At 47.2% G+C, this 19,958-nt stretch overlaps 1 long non-coding RNA gene across 1 annotated transcript in view; it reads right to left on the reverse strand.

Moving 5' to 3' along the window:
- Positions 1-1,401: 1,401 nt before the first annotated feature.
- LOC125945839 (uncharacterized) overlaps positions 1,402-19,958 on the reverse strand; it is a 46,175-nt gene continuing 27,618 nt past the window's right edge. Inside the window, exon 5 of the long non-coding RNA XR_007467147.1 lies at positions 1,402-1,549. This is a non-coding gene — a long non-coding RNA (uncharacterized LOC125945839). The remainder of the gene's footprint in view (positions 1,550-19,958) is intronic.

The raw sequence follows: 19,958 nt of genomic DNA on the forward strand, positions 1-19,958 counted from the left end.
AACCGTAGGTAACGTGCAACTCCCAGAAGCGCTTGGGTTTAAAGTGGAAGGAAAAATAAACAGATCAGCCGTAGAGATCAGCAAGAGACGATTAGAGTACTGGTGGAAAAAAAGCAGGGATAAGATGGATACGACCTGATCTCTTAAAATCATAGGCAGCGGTACAAGGTAAATTTTTGAAAAATAAAAATAATGAGAGGTATACAAAAATGCTAGATAAAGAACATGTGTAATATACCTGAATAAATCAAGCAGGCTAGGTGACTATTTGTCGCCGCCCCGTTTCAAAGGGCATGCCAATAAATCATCATCATCATCATCATGGTTCACTGCTTCTCGAAGGTAACCCTTTCCTACAGGTCCTGCTGTGTGAATATTGTCGCATTCGAATTGCAATGTGCTGAGTCATTTGAGAACATTTGCTGCAGGAGACGCATGCGTCATAATGATGTGAGTATATTGTCACTCATAGTTATTTACCTTTTTTATTGACTGTCTTATCCGGTTAACAAATGATTCAATTATCGCTCAGTACCAGACACGCCTTTTAGTATCGGAAGTTCCTGGAATGTAATTGCGGGTTTTATCGCTTGCCTATGTTTGTCATCGAATCTTGTGTAAACATTGTGTGCGCAACGTGAATAGTAGCGTACATTTTCGAATTTACGTGATCCCGAGTGCTTAAGCTGGAAGCTCCATTCATCATCATCATCAGCAGTAGCCTATACTTATGTCCACTGCAGGACGAAGGCCTCTCCCTGCTATCTCCAATTAGCCCTGTCTTGTGATAGCTGATTCCAACTTGCGCCTGCAAATTTCGTAACTTCATCACCCCACCTAGTTGTCTGCCATCTTCGACTGCGCTTCCCTTCTCTTGTTATCCAATCTGTAAGTCTAATCGGTAACTCGCTCGAGCCGCACGCGGCTCTCGCTCTCGTGTCCGCCCGTTTCATCTTCCTCACGTCACGGCCACACAATCCAACTCATGGCAGGGTTCATGCCCTGTCATATCGATAATCGATCAATAATACCAAAACTCCGGAAAATGTTGTGGATGACTTGGTAGTGCTTAGCCTAGCCCAACACCCAGGACTAGCTAGGTGCCCATCAGCTCTTCTGTGTCTTTAGCATTGCGCCTCCAGTGCAAATTACGCAAATTTTTTAAATCTTTCCCTTATGCGAAACATACCTCGGGAGCATTATTGATGCCCTCATAACGCAAATACCTTTCTCTTGCTTTCGTATTTTGTACAATTTATTAAAATGAAAGCATTAGGACTGCTTCATTTTTCTGTGTAAAAGTTGTGTTACCCATAACTGTTACGTTTTTTGTTGTAACACCCCAGATATTTACACCATCGTTTCCATTAGAAAAAACTGTAGGAAGATATACTCACACTGTCCACACGTACGTGTAGCACTCCAAAGTGCGCTCACATCCGTTATTATGTGCGGCTAGAAATGCAGACTTTACGCATAAGCAGCTATTGTTGTTCCATTCATGCTCACTCATCATTTGAAGGTAAAGGGGATCGTTGTTGTGAAGAAACTGCGTTAAAAGAGCAGCGTGTCACTAAACATAGAAAGTGAACTCAAAAACATTTACTGGCGATTAGGATACTCCGTAATGCAAAATTTGAGCGTAGCTCTATACATGTTTTCATTTCGTGGTATATTGATTGGCGCGGACAATCTGTCTCGTAAGCAGCGCGTTGGTTCAGGAGTGTCGCCACAGACAGACCTTGCAGACGACGCGCGCTACTCTGGCGCCATCTCGTGGCATCGTCGCGTCAATGCCATACCCTCGTCCTCCGCTTTCTTCCTCGTGCGCTCTTCGCTTTCGCCGCTCTTTTTATCCCCTGCAGGACTCCGCGCTCATTTCTTCATCCGCTGCGCTCGTTCGCTCGGTTACGCCCGGAACGCCGACCAGTGTTGCGGAGTTGCCACTCCGGAATTGGAATGACTCCGCAATCATTCCACATTTTCGCGACCCCGGAATGGAATGTGGATTGAATGGCGGCTTGGAGGAATGGAATGGGAATGGAATTAAGCTAATTTTGCCGGGAATGGAATGGGAATGGAATTACCTGTTTTTCCGAAAATAGAGCGCTTTTTGTCTACGCGCTGTTTTTTTTTAATCAAAACATGCCGAAGAGCCAACCAGCGCACGTTCAAACATTCGTAAGTCAGAGCCTCGAATTTAACTATAGAGCACTATTTTTAAAATGGCTTCGCTGATTATAAGTGTGGTACATTTAGAAGCAACGCCCGTACACAATTCCGGCCTTATAGACTGAATTGCCCCGCACCCCGAAGTGTGTCTTGATTCTTCGCGTCCCGGCGACTCTAGTCATTGGTATCCGTTGTGCGGATCGGCGGCGGCGGCATATTCCCCCTCCCCCTTACGTCTTGTGATGTTTTTTACCTCGGCGTCGTCTTCGCCCAGGTCACCTGCTGTCTCCCCCATTCACTCCCCCTCTTCATTTCTTCTTTTTTGCTTTTGTCGCCGTCTGCGACTATTCGATGCATATTCGAAGAAGCGCATCTCCAAGTTGTGATGCGTATGGACGCTGGTACGATGCTTGTATTCACTGCAAGCATTCTCATACCAGCTTGCGCGCCGTCTCACCTCGCACTCCTCCTCTCCCCCTCACCCTTTCGCAATACTGTATCCCCAGTCTAGACAACAGACGCCTTTGCCCAAAACTCTGTCGACGAAGTCTGGAGGTCGGCGCAGCCCACAGTCATACACGATGAACTGTGCGCCCTCTCCCTCCATACAGAGAGAGAGAATAAACTTTTGAAAGCATTGGTTCCTCAAACCAGCCGAAGCAGGAGAGCCCACGAAACTGTGGCCATGGCAGCGCCTCCGCGATCCCCGACGCGACAAGTCGCATCGAACAAAACCCACTTTCGATCTGTTGTAGGGAGCTCTGTTCTAGGGTGGGGGAAGGGTTGGGGCTAGAAGGGAGAGGGATGGTCCGTTGGCGCCGCCGCCGCGCTGGCGCCTGTTGGCGGCTAGAGAAGCCCAATGATACATTTAGTAGTTCGCTCATGCTGTGAATGCTAGACAATGCTTCGAAGCATCCCCTTCGGCTTACTGTGCTACCACCCCCAACCTCCTTTTCAGGCTTCTATTGCAAATAAAAACGCTTCCATAACGCACTGCCGCGCTGGCTCCTGCTCCCAGTGGCTCACGCACGCAGTAAGTCCGCCAACTTGGCACATTGGAAACAATCTTTTGAAAGTACCCGTGAAGAAAACAAACAAGCTACACGCTGCAAGTTTTCTCCGAGACTATACACGCTGCAGTCAGTGTTTCACCTAATTTTATTCGACACCTAAAAAAAAGTCGGCATATTGTGCGGAGAGCCTACAAAGTTAACGAAACGATCATGAGAGCACCAAGACGTAGGCGGCTGTTTCATGACCTACAACACACGCACATCATGACATTCATGTCATGAGTTCTCAGGAGTCCCTTTAGCTATGCCCAAGAAACCTTAAGGCAAAAGCCTTAGTCACGCTCATGACTATGACTACGACCATTAACCTTTAGCCTTTTCCTTCACTTGCTACCACATTCGAACCCATTCCATTGGTTTTTGAGTCATCTTTTTCCGCCGAGTTCTTGTTATTTTGCTGAGTCATGCTCATGACTATGACTTCTACCATCATCCTTTAATGTTTCATTCACTTAGTACCTACATCAGAACACATTTCAGTGGTTTTTGAGTGTTAATCTCTTTTCGCTAAGTCATTGTCATTTCTGATGAATCATGCTCATGACTATGGCTTCCACCACCATCCTTTAGGATTGCTTTCACTTAGTACCCACGTTCGAACCCATTTCAGTGGTTTTTGAGTGTTAATCGTTTTTTTGCTGAGTCATGCTCATGACTATGACTTCTACCATCATCCTTTATTGTTTACTTCACTTAGTATCCACGTCAGAACCCATTTCAGTGGTTTTTGACTGTTAATCTTTTTTTCGCTGAGCCATTGTCATTTTTGCTGAGTCATGCTCATGACTATAGCTTCTACCACCATCCTTTAGTGTTTCCTTCACTTAGTACCCGCGTGCACGTCAGAACCCATTTCAGTAGTTTTAGAGTGTTTATGTTGTCTCGCTGGTTCATTGTGATTTTAGACGGCTGTTTTATGACCTACATGACACGCATGTCATGACACTCATGTCATGACCTATCATATATGTTCGCCACATCCTGTTGTCATACTATGCCAATTTCGGTACCTACCAAGTTAACGGAACGACCATGAGAGCATCAAGACGTGGGGAGGTGTTTCATGACTTACATGATGCACATGTCATGATATTCATGTCATGCCCTATCATTTATGTTCGTGATGCACTGTTACCATATTATGTCAATTTTGGTAAATACCACGTTAACGATGCGACCATGAGAGCACCAAGATGTAGGCGCCTAGATAGATAGATAGATAGATAGATAGATAGATAGATAGATACATACATACATACATACATACATACATACATACATACATACATACATACATACATACATACATACATACATACATACATACATACATACATACATACATACATACATACATACGTAGATACTGTCAAAGTGCCAAATGTTCGCCAAGAAATGCTTTGCATCTAAAAGACAGCACGAACGTGAGTACACACATCAAGAGAAAGGGCTGGCAAGCCAGCCGAAGATAACGTGTGCCTTCATCGCTGGGTGCAGCTCTGTGCCTGTTCATCGAAAGGATGCTTATGGCGACGCCATAATATAAGGTCTTCTTGAACACTACGTTTCTCAGCATAAAAATACGCTATGTTGTCAGTTTAGCATGAATACATTGAAGCTTAAACAATAGAACACATCACAAGCCGTTAAAACATGCTGACCATGCAAATACCATAGGTAGCGGGAGAACTGCCCCCATGGGAATTAGTAGGGTGGTTGTAATGTACCAGGTAATGTCACCAAGCTACTTTCCCTCGACCTTGGTAATGTGTTTTACGTATTCTTGCAGTTCTTAACGCGTCTCATGACATCAGCTTGATGGTGCGTTCATCGGTAACTCGATAAAACTAAGAAAATGTATTTCCTACGTTGAGGATTTACAGGAATGGAATTGAACTGCATGGCCATTCCCGGAGTTGGAATGGGCTAAGTTTTTTCATTCCGAGTAATTGAAAGGAATGGAATTGCGGCACGTTCTAATTCCCCGGAATGGAATTGGAATGGGGCGCCCATTCCGCAACACTGACGCCGACGCGCGACGCATGAACGGGCGCCTAGGACCTGCGCTCCATAAAATGTAGTGTTCACAAACATACCACAACCTGTGTTTGTATTCTGATCATAGCCAAAACAAATATATAAACTTAGAAAGGCCCATTGTTCTGTTTATACTACTTATTGCGTAATGTTTTTTTTTCTTTCAAATAAGGCGGTGGTGGTTTGAATGCATTTAATGAGAGATACTAAGGGACAAAGTGGAGAAAGAACAAACTATGGTGCCACTTGCGGCTGTGTGCTTATCGGCGGTATTCAAGTAGGCGAGACACAAAAGACGCGAAAGTTTCATCGTTAATGCCTTTTAATATCAATCATTGCCTATTTCTCCCCCGTTTGCGGGTGCTGCCTCGTGGCTGCTGCTTTGTGTCACCATTCAAGGGGATCTTGGCAGTCTCGTGAATGTTGTCTTGCCCTATATATCTCACTGGTACATTTCCTGGAGTCGACAGTGGATACACAAACGCAGTTTCAGGCACAAAGAGAAGCTTTATTGGGGCAACACGTTAATAACGATAAATAAAACACATAGGTTCCAACGTAAATACACTTACCATATAAAATATTCGCCGACGGTTACGATATTCCCTAATGCGATATTGGAACCTAGCTCTCTGCGTGTTTTCATTTCCCGGTATAGTGGCTAGCGCGGGCAATCTGTCTCGTGCGGCACGTTGTGAACGGAGCGAAGTGTGGCGCGACTGCCTCCATAATCTGGAGATCACGAGCGGCAGTAGGTGGGTGACGCGTGGGTGACGCATGGGCTGACGCGCGGGTGCGATTCACAACAGCCGCCGCGGACAGACCTCCCATACGACGCGCACTACTCTGCCGCCATCTCGTAGTCATCGTCAACGCACTACGCTTTTCTTCTCACGCTTTCGCCATACCCTCCTCCTCCAATTTCCTCCTCGCGTCTTTCATCCTTCGCTGCGTTACACCGACGCAAACACTCGCCACAGGAACGGGCGGCTAAGAGCTGCGCTCTAAAACCTCCCTTAGTCGCGTTGCCAGTATTGGCTGTTCTGCACTCTCTCTGATTCAACGTCGTGACATGTTGCCCTAACCTTAAAAATTGGTGTGGTTTAGCCTTGGTTAAGCCTGGTTGATAGCGAAAGCTTCACTGTCCTGGCTAGGCCCATTGTCGAGCTGTGGCCGAGGTGTGGTTTCGCAATGATATGCAGACATGTTTGCAATGAAGACAGTGTTTATTCATCATTTTGTTTATGCCGATGAAAACACTGCGGGGATCAGTAAAGTAGTGAGACTTGGTTGCAACTCGCAGCCGGGACCAACTCTACTCGGGCAACGGCGGCAATGCCTCCTTTCAGGGCTCCGTAAAGGCCTAAATATAGTCCGACATAACGTGAACGCGCGCATACGTTATGTTACGTTGGCGAGTACAGCGGCTGTAGTTCGACCGATGGCTTGACGTACTGGCGCCGCCAACGTAACCGGACGCGCGGCCAATGCGCTCCGACGCGTACGGCGTCGGATGACGCTCGGTCATTCCAGCGACGCAGGCGGCGCCACGCGGCTCTCCTCCGAAGCCGTCAGCCGGTGATAGAAATCTGCGACGCAGTTCGGCGGTTCGGTTTCGCGATAGTCATGGACGCGCCGAAGATGATAAAAGCGAATAGTAATCGCATTTGCAGCCAATGATGCAGCGTCTGCTCGAGATGCACACGCTTGCGAGGTCACCTTATCACCGTCTCGGCAGCCATTTTGACCTACCGTTGCGCCGCCTATAGTCGCTGGAATGACCGACTCAGTGCTCTCTTGTGGTTTGACCTCTGGCTCTCAAGGTGGAAACTGTTGAGTCACCGACGGCTGCTCGAGGTAGCGTAATGAACCTTTCGCTTCAAAACTCGCTACTACCCCTGCATTGCGCTTACACATCTGATGCATCGAACAGGATCTTCGTCGATGGTATTGTCTGTTGTCCGGCGTCATTGCTATCAGGGCTTTGCGTAGCAATTGATGACGTACGTGTCGAAGACGACTTCACTAGGAGGCTTTTGCATTACAGCAAATGAGCAATTGTGCCGACTGGTGCTTCTGCCACGCGCTGGAACAGCTCTAGCCTGCCGGACAAGGATGAGATTTGCTAAAGCCAGCATCAGTGCATCCATGGCCAGTGTCGCAAGCGCTGTTCATTCCCAAGCCGAACATCAGCGTCCCGCAGAGCTTGATCCATGGAAGGGGCTTCCATCGCTCACCTAGGTAATGGGACTGCACCCAGACCACCTCGCTTCTCGATGTGCGCGTCGCTAAGTTTCGCTGCAAGGATTGCTTCTGCGCCGCGTTTTTCCTTCTGTGCACCACTTGATTTTTTCTTCCTGTTTCTCGCCTGCTCTGTTTTCTCCATTCGGTCGCTCGTATTCTTCTCAAGCGTCTCTTCAAATACTACCTATCACTCCTGTAAGTGTCCCGCCACTTTTTCTGTTCCTGCTCCGCCAAAATTTCACTTCCTCCCCACATAACTTCACTGCTTCACCATTGACACCACACTAACTCGCACACTGTGTAAGCTCCCGATAAATCCCTGCAACATACCATAGGCGTAAACATTATATAAGCGTTGAGCGCGAGCGCGCCTTCAGCACTTATCTTGGAGGTAGTCTGCGCTGGGTTCGAAGGCTAGCTGGCTCGAGATAGCTGATGGCTTCGTGTTTGCTGTGTTCTAGGGCGCCTAGCTTGCGTTGAAGCCAGAGGCAGTACGAGGGGCAATTCACGCGTCGCGGCTGTCGCTCTTCACCATGCCAGCGTTCTGACAGTGAGTGTCCGCGGTCACCGAGTGAGATGTGCTCATGTTTGCCTATGCGTGCGGGACACCACGCCTGTTAAAATATTTATCAAGCGCATGTTTACAGCGTAATATACAGCTAACAAAACTACTAACATTACTGTATATAGCTGTCTACTAATTTGCTATCGCAATCAGTGCTTCGCCTTTCGGACGAAACAGCACCTTTTTTTAGGTCGGCCACCGTTACAGGCAGGGCTGTGTCTTAGGGGTTACTACCGGAGCAACCCTTTCATCCTAGTGCTTCGTACCTTTCTCTCCCCATAATATTATTGCTTATTTTTCTTTTAAACGTACACGTTTCTTCACAGTCTTCAGTGCTTTCGATGATGTTAGGCTTTCTCCAAGCTTGCTTACTCTGCCATGGGTAATTCGACTCTTCCGACACCTGGCACATTCCGAAAAATCACATCATAAAGTGACTGTTGAAGCACCGCACTTCAATCCCTCCGTAGTATTAAGGAGTCAGTAGGAATACTCGTCCTGTCGGCATTTGTCTCGTGGTACCACCCGTCAATGTAACTGATGCTTCTGGGCCTGTTGGCTATGCTATCGATAACAGAGGTCACCTTATCCACGGCATAGTCGAGCCAGTATCTCAGAGTACCGGCAGCTTCTTGTCGATGCACAATTCCTACTACAACCGGCAGCAATGTTTCCGCGGCTGCCAACTGCAATGCATGCATGTTATGATTGCACCTTCCCAAGACTCAGCCGATTTTTTTTTTGTTTAACATTTTTTTTCACATGGTCAACATCTTGTCATTACGCTATGCTAGCCGTTCTATTTTATGACTTAGCTCTCCAGTCATATATCGTATGGCTGCCTCGTCCGCGCCCACCGCACTTACGCAACGAACAAGTAGCATTAGCTAGGTCATGCTAGAATGGGCCACTTAGCACTGTGACCCATTCTTCCGCGCCGTATACATTTTATAACGCTTTGAGACTCTATCGTGATTTCTCCTGTCTACTCTGGTGTCTTCGTATCTCTCTTAACTTTTCTCAAAAAAATCACCGCCGAAGCACTTTGTACGGATGGTTAACCAGCGAAGCTGAATCGTATGGCCCCAGTGTTGGAGACTGGGTTAATCCCAATGGTTCATTAAAGTATTTCTCAATTATTCTTCACGTCTTTGTGTTTATTAATGCGGTTACACACACGTTCGGCTGCGACGTAGAGAACGACGTCACTGACGGTATGCCCGCGGTCCGCCGTTGTCGCTTGCGTTCGAAGTCTCGAGTTTGCTCGGCGGCGTCGTTAGTGGCATTCGCCCACCATTGCCGCTTGCGATTCTTCGAATATAAATTGCTTCCAAATTAAATCTGTCCGTTACGTAAGACAATGACTGGCTCATACCCCCTTAATAATGGCTCATACGGTCTCTCCATTACGCGGCCTCTCCATTACGACGACAGAAGACAAGCGAAATTCTACGCTGGAATGATGAGCAGCAACGGAACCAGCTGTGGTAGAAGACGACGACGAACTCTGGAGCAGTGACAAGAGCACGTGCCGAGCACGAGTACGAGCGCAACCCCAGGGGGCGCCAATGAGCCAGCTGCGAAAGACGGCGACGACGCTCGAGCCAATGCTGAATATGATAGTTTTCTGTACACAGACGACGGACATACGCTTTTTTTTGTTTCCGCTAGCCATATAAAGCTTAGCTTTAAAAAATTATTTTGTCCTTGAGCTTACTAATACCATAGTCCCTCAATACTTTTCTGGTCAAGAAACTCTGCCGTCACCCTATCAAGCGGCAGCTTGATTTGTCGCATGAAGCCGCTGCGCTGCGGCGCCACAGCAGCTGCGAGGCCACCTTTCTCCGTGTTAAACCCGCAGAGACTGCAGATGCGGCCGGCGTGGACTGAAAGTTTGCACGCATAGTTTGCATTTCTGATTGATTTTTAGGCAAGATCCGAATTTTGGCATTCTACAATTGAAGTGGCACGTTCGCTTGATGATTCCGTTCAGGTGTTGTGTGCCGGAGGGCCGTTCCGGCTACAAAGGCACTGCCAAAAAGGTATAGCTATTTTGCATGCCGAGTGTTGGTGAGCACTTTCGAGAATTGGAAGCGAGCCAAGCTTTACAATATTTGTTTCATTTATATATTGCGCATAAAATCGGTGCCTATTAGTACCTCCATGAGAACATAAGCACATATAAAAAGTTTCTTCTGGTTTAAACAATAAAATATTTATTACCTGCAACCATGATTGCACTGTCTGTGTGTTGATATTTATAGACGGCAAATTATTCGCATAACCACTTAGTTTGAGTTCTTGCCTATGGATTTCGCATGCTGATAGCAAGAGCTATTGACGATTCTAACATTTGCTTAAGGTTGCTACCTCAGCGCTGCGCGGCTTACAAAAGGGCCATTCCACAGAATTAATTTTGTTTCCTGAAACAAAGTAGGCCTCCAGTCGTGATAAATGGGACATTGGGAACTTACTGCAAAAGGAAAAAACAAGATGTCAGTTTTCTGTCTCAATAGAACTTTCAGATCGTTTTTGAGCTCTACACTACAGCAGTGCTGAGTGAAAGCGAAAATTAAATGTCATTTCTCATAAGAATTTTTGCGAGTTAGAACGGCTACATTTGCTTCAAAGAAAGTTCGCGATTCAAATACTATTACGCGTCGCAGTTCACCAAGGAGGTATGGTACTGAGTGCAACGGACCGTCAATACTCGCCACTCTGCTTGTGCGAGCTAGAGATTAATAATCCGTTTGGGTTTTCATAGGGTATATTGACAACGAAAATCGAGTTTGAAAACTTTGCCGCACATTTTGAATAATACGCTCGAAAACTAGCAAAGCTTGTGATACATGAAAATGACAACACTTCCCTTCAAGCAAGCGTTTCATTCACGGCTGCGATCTGCCGATGTCCCTGTTTCAAACTAATTCTGACGTCATAGAACATGTTATGTTACGTGCGATTAGAATCTGTCACCATCGCCTGAACGGCTCGAGTGCAATCGGAATTTGGTAAGAGCACATGACCTTGAGCTCAGGTTGTCGTTTACTGGCAACGCCACGCCGCTAACGTCTTAATCTTTGTACAGTGCATAAAAGTCGCTTAAAAGTTTTTACTCGAAGCCGGTTGGGCTAACTAACGACAGATTTCCCACTAAGAAGAACTCTATGCGCCTCGGCTGCTGACACATGGAGCCGCCAGCTGACTTTGAGATTACTTACTTTTTATACGCGCCTTGAATTCGGTTAGACAACACTCTCAGATGTTCAAGTTTGGATACTGTAACTGCTACGCCAAAATATAATGTAAATAAAATCGAAAAGAAGCTGGGCTTTTGGCTGCGACGCCACCAGAGCAGAAAAAATAACGCCGCCGGCGGCGGCGACCGCTCGATCGGGTAGGTGGCCTTTCTTAGGGTTACTCGATGCGTGCGCCCCCCTTCGCCGCCGTGGAGGGTGGAAACAACCGCGTCGTCTGCTACGGTGTCCGCCATTACGATGCCCTCTCCGCAGGCAGCCTATAGCCAGGATAGGCAGCAAGCGGTACTTAGCGCAGCTGCACGTAGAGTTCGGTATGTAAAACGTGTGGTACTTTAACGATATGACGAGAACACAAAGTTTTCGCATCGGCAGCCTGAAGGTCTCCGATTTACGTTCTGTAATATTTATCTTTAGAGCGGAATTTGCAGCCGGTCTCGCTGGCAGCGGAAGGCTAGCATCCAAGCCAGCTGCGTAAACACCTTAAGATAGCGTCTTGTTGGACTATATATTGGTTAAACGTGCGAAACACATACACACACACACGAGTCCCATCGCATTTCGTTGTGTCTGTGTTCTGTGCCTTCAACAAAATTGTAAAAAACATTCGTGTTTTCGAATCAGTCATCAGCTACCCCATTTACGGACTGCATGCTGCAACGCAGGGTATTCTGCATTTTTTTGTTTCGTTTACCGTCCTGTAAAGGTGCAGATGGGGTAAAAATTGTTGAATACATGTCAGATGACTTGGTGCTCTACATATGGCTTTTGTGGCATTAAATCATGGCTGTCATGCAGACATTGATTATGAAACCTTGTTGAGCATGCTTTCCGCAGCAATATTGCTTAAACCTGTAATTGTTATAAAGCGGCCCGTCATGGATATCTTTAAAATAAAGCGGCCACAGGGCGTCTCAACGTAGAGGAAACAAAATGCATTCCATACATAGCGATTTATCATGTCGTAGATTGTTTATTTCGTTGAGAATTTTTTTCAAGAACAAGCGCTACAACTCTCTGCAAACTAACTGCAACGCATGTCTTGCTTCCACTCCCGCTGATTCTCGCGGCTTCGAGCTGACGCAGGTGAATCCGTAGCCTTACTCGTGAACAACTTGATATCAGCATGTTTTCCAGAGAACCCTTATGTCGCTGGCTCGTCTGTAGACCTCACTTCGCCCTCTTGAATAAATATTCTGTGACATCTTTTAGGGGGGACTTCAGGGTGAACAGGTTTTCTGTCCAGGATGTTATCCCCTTGAAGTGTTCTTCACAGGATATGAGCGAGCTCAGTAACCTCACCTCTTGGGTAACACGAGTTACTACCATCTTCAGCTTACTCTTTTAATGCAGTTAAATATGCATTCTCATGGCTCGCGAAGCCCTGCAATGCAGCCTTGCACTGCTCGCAGTCCGTTATTTTCAAAATTCCTTTCACAACAAATCCACCAATATGGTGCAGAACGCTGCACTCAATTGAAGTCAGCGTTTCAATAAAAAGAATTTCTGAATCATCGATTTCCTCTTCAACACCTCCGCCACACTCTCGTTTTTCTTGTGAAATCATGTCAGTCAGATACTCAGAATCATCTGTCCCATAACTCGAGGTCACTGGCGTGTGCAAAATTGACTGACACACACTAACTGTAAAGCGCATTTCAAGTCGTATGCGTTTGGAACGGGTTTCCTTTGGTGCACAACAGAAAAAAGTTTCTCCAGGCATTCCTGCAGAAGTCTCCCAGCTAGGAAGAACTTGTAATCATCCGTTTTAAGCAAAATAACTTGCAAACGAAGGACCACTGTCATTGCAATCATGAGGCCTGCTTGTGAGGGCTTCCACTGTGACGTGCTGCCCATCTGCATGCTTTGTATTGTTTCCAATGCCAAGCGCAACGTGTGCAGGGCTGCGTGGTACTTTGCCATGTCTCGACAACTAAGTGCGACAGACGGATGTCGTGAGGACATCAGTTTGTACCATTTGGCGATGAGCTCCAGGAACCATGCTGTAGTTTCAGCTTCTGGTTCGAGCACTTTCTCTCTAATCAGGCAACGAATGGCAGCTGGAGATTCTTTGAAAAATTGCACCGCTATGCCGACCTTCATTTTGGTGAAGTGGCCTTTGCTGATGTGAATTTTCAGCTCTTTTTCGTAGTCATGCTCTACGACAGCACGCACGTGCTCCAGTTTCAGTTTGCTTGAGGGTAAACCATGGTGCCAGACAGTTGCATAGGTCAGTGTAAAATCAATAGAGTTCAAAAGCTGACTTTGAATCTTTTTTATCACGTGTGCGGCATCTGAAGTGAAAAAGAGTTCATTTCCCTCAAGTACAGGATGAAGGACTGAGCACACCGTGTTAGAGTTCCTGTGACTAGAAACGCCAAACTCGTGCCACATCGCTTTGTTGGAAGCTCCCTTGTCGGAGGTCACCACAAACACTTTCAGAGAAATATCTGCGCAAATCTTCACGATTTCTAGTACAAAATTCTTCAGCAGACAGCCGTCGACACAGCTCCCAGTGAAATGGTATGCAGTAACCTGTTTCCACCTTGAGTTCAATCCTCCGACCATAAAAACCAAGCAGTGACAGGCAGGTTCATCAGGTTCTGCTGGGAGTGTTTTTCCTCCAAACACGACGTCTTCAGCACGGCCGCATGTATTTACACTACTGCTTGATATTACGAGTTATTCGTGATACATTCTTGGAATACGCAAATGATGTAGTTGGCAGGTGAGCTGTGTAAATGGCAGCCCGTGTTCAGGAGACTGTTGCAAAATAAGAAGCACAAGGCATAATTGGTGTAGTCACATTGTGTAGCGAGGCTGCGTGAGGGCAGATGCATGCTCCCCAGTTTCCATTGCGGCAAAGACGCCGAAAATAAGTAGAAACAATTATAGCATTTCACTTACCGCACTTGAAATCTTCGCTTCACATAGATTCTAAAATTTGCACTTGATCTGCATAATTTATTCTACCCACAATTACGAAGTGCATAAATGTTTGGAGATTCTAGAACTGGCAAGGCAGGTTCCACTCAAAGAACATTTTGCGGTAGTATTGTATACACCATAAGTTAAATAATGATTAAAATATATATCTATTGACTGATTGAATGATTGATAGGAGCTTCATAGGGCTTTGAAGGAATTGCTGCCACTTATTTTTCTGCAATCTCCCCTTACGTGGGTTTCCTTTGCAAGCGTTGAGTTCCCGCATTCACCGACCTCCACACCAGAAGCTCTCATGAAACGTGATAATCTGTGCATAAGGCTTCAGATTCAAACCGAAACTACGCAAGATGACACCAAGTTTGTTTTTATTTCGCGGTCTCCGGTCACAGTTCCTTCTATGTTTTCCCACGGCCGTTGGATAACAAAAAAGGTGCGGCCTGCTGCGTCGCGTTGCCGTCAATAGGCGAGCACGTCTCGGCTAAGTTGACAGTTGCGGCCGCTGTTTTTGGTGAGGGCGCCACTGCTACAGTACGCAAGGCAGACGCCGGTTCGTGCTACAATGCTGTTGCTTCAGGATTTATGCGTGTTGATGTGCTTTTTCGTGCGCATTCTCGGGTGCTTTTTTGTGTGTGTGATCGTGTGTGTGAGCAGCTTGCCTCATGTTTCTTGTGCTTGAGTACGGTTCTCTGGTGTGCGCGTCTGTGGCAGACGGTTTTTTCTAGCGGTGTGATGCCGCGAAGCTGTTGTGTGCCGCTGTGCAACTCGAACGAGAGAAGAGACGCTACTTTGAAGTACCACGAATTCCCCTGCGATCTACAGCGTCGGGAAGTGTGTCTGATGAATAGTTCTCGCCAAGGGCCGTCAGGGAAAGGAAGCAAGTGGCAGCCAAGCGACAGGTCGCTGGTATGTTCATTGCATTTTACTGAGAAGGACTATAAAAAGAACCGGAAGATTACGCTTTTGCTTCCGACTGCGGTCCCGACGGTGTTGCCCGGTTATCCACCGTACATGCAAAAAAGAAAGAGAACGCGCAGCCCAGGAAACTTTTTTTTCGAGCCCAGGAAAAACAGCGGCCGCAACTGTCAACTCAGCCGAGACGCACTCGCCAACTGGCGGCGACGTGGTGCAGCAGGCCGCACCTTCTTTTTATGTAAGAAGAAGCCACGAATGGATTGATGAACTCCGGGCTGTCCAGAAGGCCCACGATGCGGCGGTGAGGCTTGGCCTTCCCGTCCCAACATGGGAGCGGCCCGCAGTCTTGCCTCTATAAATACGGGGGGAAGATTCCATCGACTACCTACCTACCTACCTAGTGGCCGTGCCACTCCCAGCGCAGAGAGAATATTGAAACCTGCGAGCGAAGTTCGGTTGAAGACAAGAACGAAGCTGGGCTGGATGGGGTGCGGCGCCGTGGACTGTTTTTCACTGAGCGATACCTTCGCATTCGTCATCTTGTAAATAAACACGATCCATCGTTTTGAAGTCGTCTTGAAGAAACACGTAAATCCACTCGCGATTATTCGTAATAGATCACTTCTTTTAATTTCATATGAGTCGAGCGGGCAACCTTCATGGAGAGCATTGAGGCTCACTCTACAAAAGATTGACACTCCTAGGGCAGACTTTTCACATGTGTGGTGTAATCGGCACTTCTAATAAGGACTTTAATATTCAACCCGTAATGTGCAACTATAAAAGGCGTTATTTACGGCCTGATTAGAGTCACTGTCGCGCTTACAAACGCGGCTGTGGAAACGCTTCTCCGTGAATGGCTGTACCAGAGCAGTGGTGCCAGAGTGGACGCGAGGAGAACTAGGCCCGAGACGTCGTTTCGGCGCCAAGCAATGAGCCGCACCTTGTTTTTTAAAGACGATAGTCTTTCTAGGGGAACTTAAACGCTGAAAATTTGGTCTGTCTGTCTGTCTGTCTGTCTGTCTGTCTGTCTGTCTGTCTGTCTGTCTGTCTGTCTGTCTGTCTGTCTGTGTGTCTGTGTGTCTGTCACCCGATTCAGCCACCCGGCGAAAGTTGGACCACTTGCTTACCGCCCACACTACTTAAACTGGTACGGCTGTTCATACTTGTGAACGTTATCGATCACAAAGTAAATATTACGCATATCTGAGGCGCAACATCACTAGGTAAGTATTAGGACGTGTGTTCCTTTAATAGAAAATACATAGATACGTAACTCGAAAGACCCTAGTTTCTTAAGCTGCGCTGAAAATGCCATGCTATGCGCGCCGACGAACGACGTTCCCCGACTGCGCGCCGACGAGCGCCCTCTGCCATGGAGGAAGGAAACCCTCTGCACAAGCTCATGTTTCCCGATGTATTGCCAGATGGCGTCCATGTCTCACGCAGCGCCTCCTCAGTTTTATCAATGCCAGCCAGATGCGGCCGATTCAACATAAAGGAAGCGCTGTCTGAGGCAGGGCAAAACATAAATGGCCGCTTGATGAAATAATGCGGTAAAATGAAATCTGTTCAAACAAACCTCCATTGCATTTATCATGCCAGGACGGAAATGGTACGAGAACAGCATCACGGGTGGCCGCGGATCAGACCAGCACTCATGTAGTACGGCCGGCAGAAGACTATCGTCTTTCGACGACATTTGCAGTGAAGCACGCAGATACGCGGCAATTTTCTTTCTTGGTAGTTTCCTGCTACGCACCACAAATAACGGCTGCCTTAAACAGATTCGCCGTTAACAGACACGCCATGCGCAATACAAGCACTCCTAACCAGTCGAATAACATATGGCGCGCCTTACCTTGAGCTGAGGAATGCGAAGCTAGAAAAACTCAACATTCTATACGCAAGGCCATCGAAATTGCCAGGGGCTCGCATCCTCGGCTTCGACCACGAGACTTCTCAGCATGGGCGTACACAACACCTGGTAAGAACTAGCGGAAGCTCACAAAGCCAGTCAATTAGAACGGCTGAAGCTCACGCCCCCCAGAAGATCAGTGCTCCAATGGTTAAGCTACGACGAAGCCTACCTTTGCATAGCACCAATCCCACGCAGCATGCACCCCACGTACCGCAAGGAAAGAAGACAGGCGCGAGATGATACCCTGCGTTGAAGACATAGGCAAGATTCGGACGCCAGATGCACTGACGCAGCCAAATACCCACAAAGAAACGCTTACGCCTTGAGCGTAGTATATTCCCAGGGCGGAGAGCTAGCGTCAGTCACACGCACAAAACCCTGAAGCTGCAGAAGAAGTGGCGATCGCCCTAGCAACTACAACGTGCATGGACGCAGCTGTCGTCTTTTTAATCCAGCGGCCGTGGTTTTTTATCCTTTTTTGTTTTACAGCAGACGGTTTGGTAAACTGCATAAGTTAGTAATTATTTGAGAATCATCATCATATCATCATCATCATCAGGCTACATTTATGTCCACCGCAGGACGAATATTTCTCCCTGCGATCTCCAATTACCTCTGTCTTGTGCTAGCTGATTCCGACATGCACCTGCGAATTTCTTAACTTTATCATCCCGCCTCTTTTACTGCCATCCTCGACTGTGCTTCCCTTCTCTTGATATCCATTCTGTAACTCTAATGGCCCACCGGTTATCCTTCCTACGCATTACATGGACTGCCCAGCTCCATTTTTTTTCTCTTAATGTCAGCTACATTATTGGCTCCGTTTGCTCTCTGATCCACAATGCTCAAGGATAAAAGTAATCGCAGGTGAGCGTTAACTTGTTTGCGTGTTTGATGTCAGTGATTTCCTGCTCTACGACATCATGCCCGGCCATCGCGGTTCTTCTTAGCTACTCAAACACCTTGGCTGCTGTATTCTGTGGTCATGTGCGACTGATCGAACAATTACTACTTCCTATCATCGCCATACTAACCGCCTAACGGGACCGACATGCAATCCGTGTACGTTTCCGACAATCACAGCGATTGCGCCACTGCTCTTCAATTCTTCATTATTGCCCAATATTTATCACGTCATAAAACTGCCAGCTACTACCCCTTTAATTTTTGGAGCGCCGGAACCCCTTTCGTCGTTTCACACCCTGCCTTCTTCTGATCCAGCGTCAAGCAAGTGTTACGAGTTAGGTGCAATCACGTATGTGGCATCGCAGGCATGGTAGACCGCGACTAGCCCTCTTGATCGCAGGGTCGCAAAAAAGTATCTCGGCAGAGGAATACCTATATTACTCTAGGCTCTATTACCCTGCCCCGCATCCCAACTCGTCGTGTCGGTGTTGGCGAGGAGCTTCTGTAACTTTATGCAGCCGCTTCTTTCGTCTTGCCCCAGCAACTTCGATTACCTAGAAAAGATCTTACCTGACACCCAATTCACTGACTACCACATCACGAAGTGAAAGGTTACCCGTTACCTGTTTCCCGCTTAACACTTTACAGCTGTGATGCGCCACCTCTACCACAGCAACAATCAAGGCGGGGGCAAGGATGTCGATGTGACTGAGTGTGTGAGCCATTCTGAACCCTGGGTCCAAACCAGCTATCGCTCTTAAAGGCTCTACTATGAAAATAGTTAGGGCGATCATTTATTCGCATATCTTCAGAAAAATTTCGCTCCCTTCTATAGACTCAAAACTGCAGTTGTGATAAGCTTTGTTAAGGACTAAATCGCCTAAATATAAAATCCCATAAGCAGAATACGTTTTTTTTTATTTTTTTTTTGCGGTAGACTCCCCAATAATTGTTAAAGGGTCACTGAAACGGCTTGGACAAATTTTGTACACGCGTAGGGTACAGCTACAGTAAAACATTCGCGTCACAATTTAAGTGAAGCGTCTCATATTAAGAGAGCTACGGACGATTACAAGTTACCCTCTTCTATAGCCATGCATTTCCTCCTCAACTTGTTCACCCAGTCATCGGGGCTAAGCTCCGCCTTCGCTGGCTCTACGTCATGTTGTGACGCGTTGTCTTCTATTTCCAGTTGTCTTGGAGCCAGCGCACGAAGGCTCTCCCACCTCTCCACTAATCTCCCGGCCGTCGATCCCCAGCGAGAGCGATCAAGCAGCGTGCGTTGCGAGCGTTCTGTCGCATCGCCGAGCGTGTCCAGTATTCCAGTAACCACAGGCGAGCTGGGTGTTTTGGCGGATAGCCCGAGGCGTAAACTAAAGCCCCTCCATACCACTGTGGAGGTTGATAAAGGAGCTTCGTAGACGTGCGTGAGTGGCCTGATCGGCATGCACGGTCCAGCCATCTGGTGGCGCAGAGCTTAACCAGCCAAATACATAGCTAGTATTCCTGTAACCAAGTGTAAACATTTTAAACATATGAAAAGGCAACGTGTTCAAGATTACACTCCTGCCAAAAACTTGAGTCAGCAGCAAAGTAGAAAAAACTTGGTTACTTCTACATTAGCTGTGTGTTTGGTTGAGCTTTGTGCCGCCAGGTGGCTACACTGTGCAAGAATTTCACGTTTTCGCCTCCATTCATCCCGTAAAACATGGTAAAACGGCCAGTACACTGGCGCTTGCGTTTACCTGAATACCGGACAAGCTAAACTCTACTGTGGCAATTCTTCGATGTGAAGTGGTGGCTGCAAACGCGTAGATGCTGGCGCCGTTTGAAAACCGACAATCCGATACGCTGCAGCCACATCGCTCGTCTGCTGCCTTGCAGCGGGGGCAAGATGTCGCAGCTTGACATGTCACCGATCG

The sequence above is a fragment of the Dermacentor silvarum genome, chromosome 5 (genome assembly GCF_013339745.2).
Source record: "Dermacentor silvarum isolate Dsil-2018 chromosome 5, BIME_Dsil_1.4, whole genome shotgun sequence".
Taxonomy (NCBI): domain Eukaryota; kingdom Metazoa; phylum Arthropoda; class Arachnida; order Ixodida; family Ixodidae; genus Dermacentor; species Dermacentor silvarum.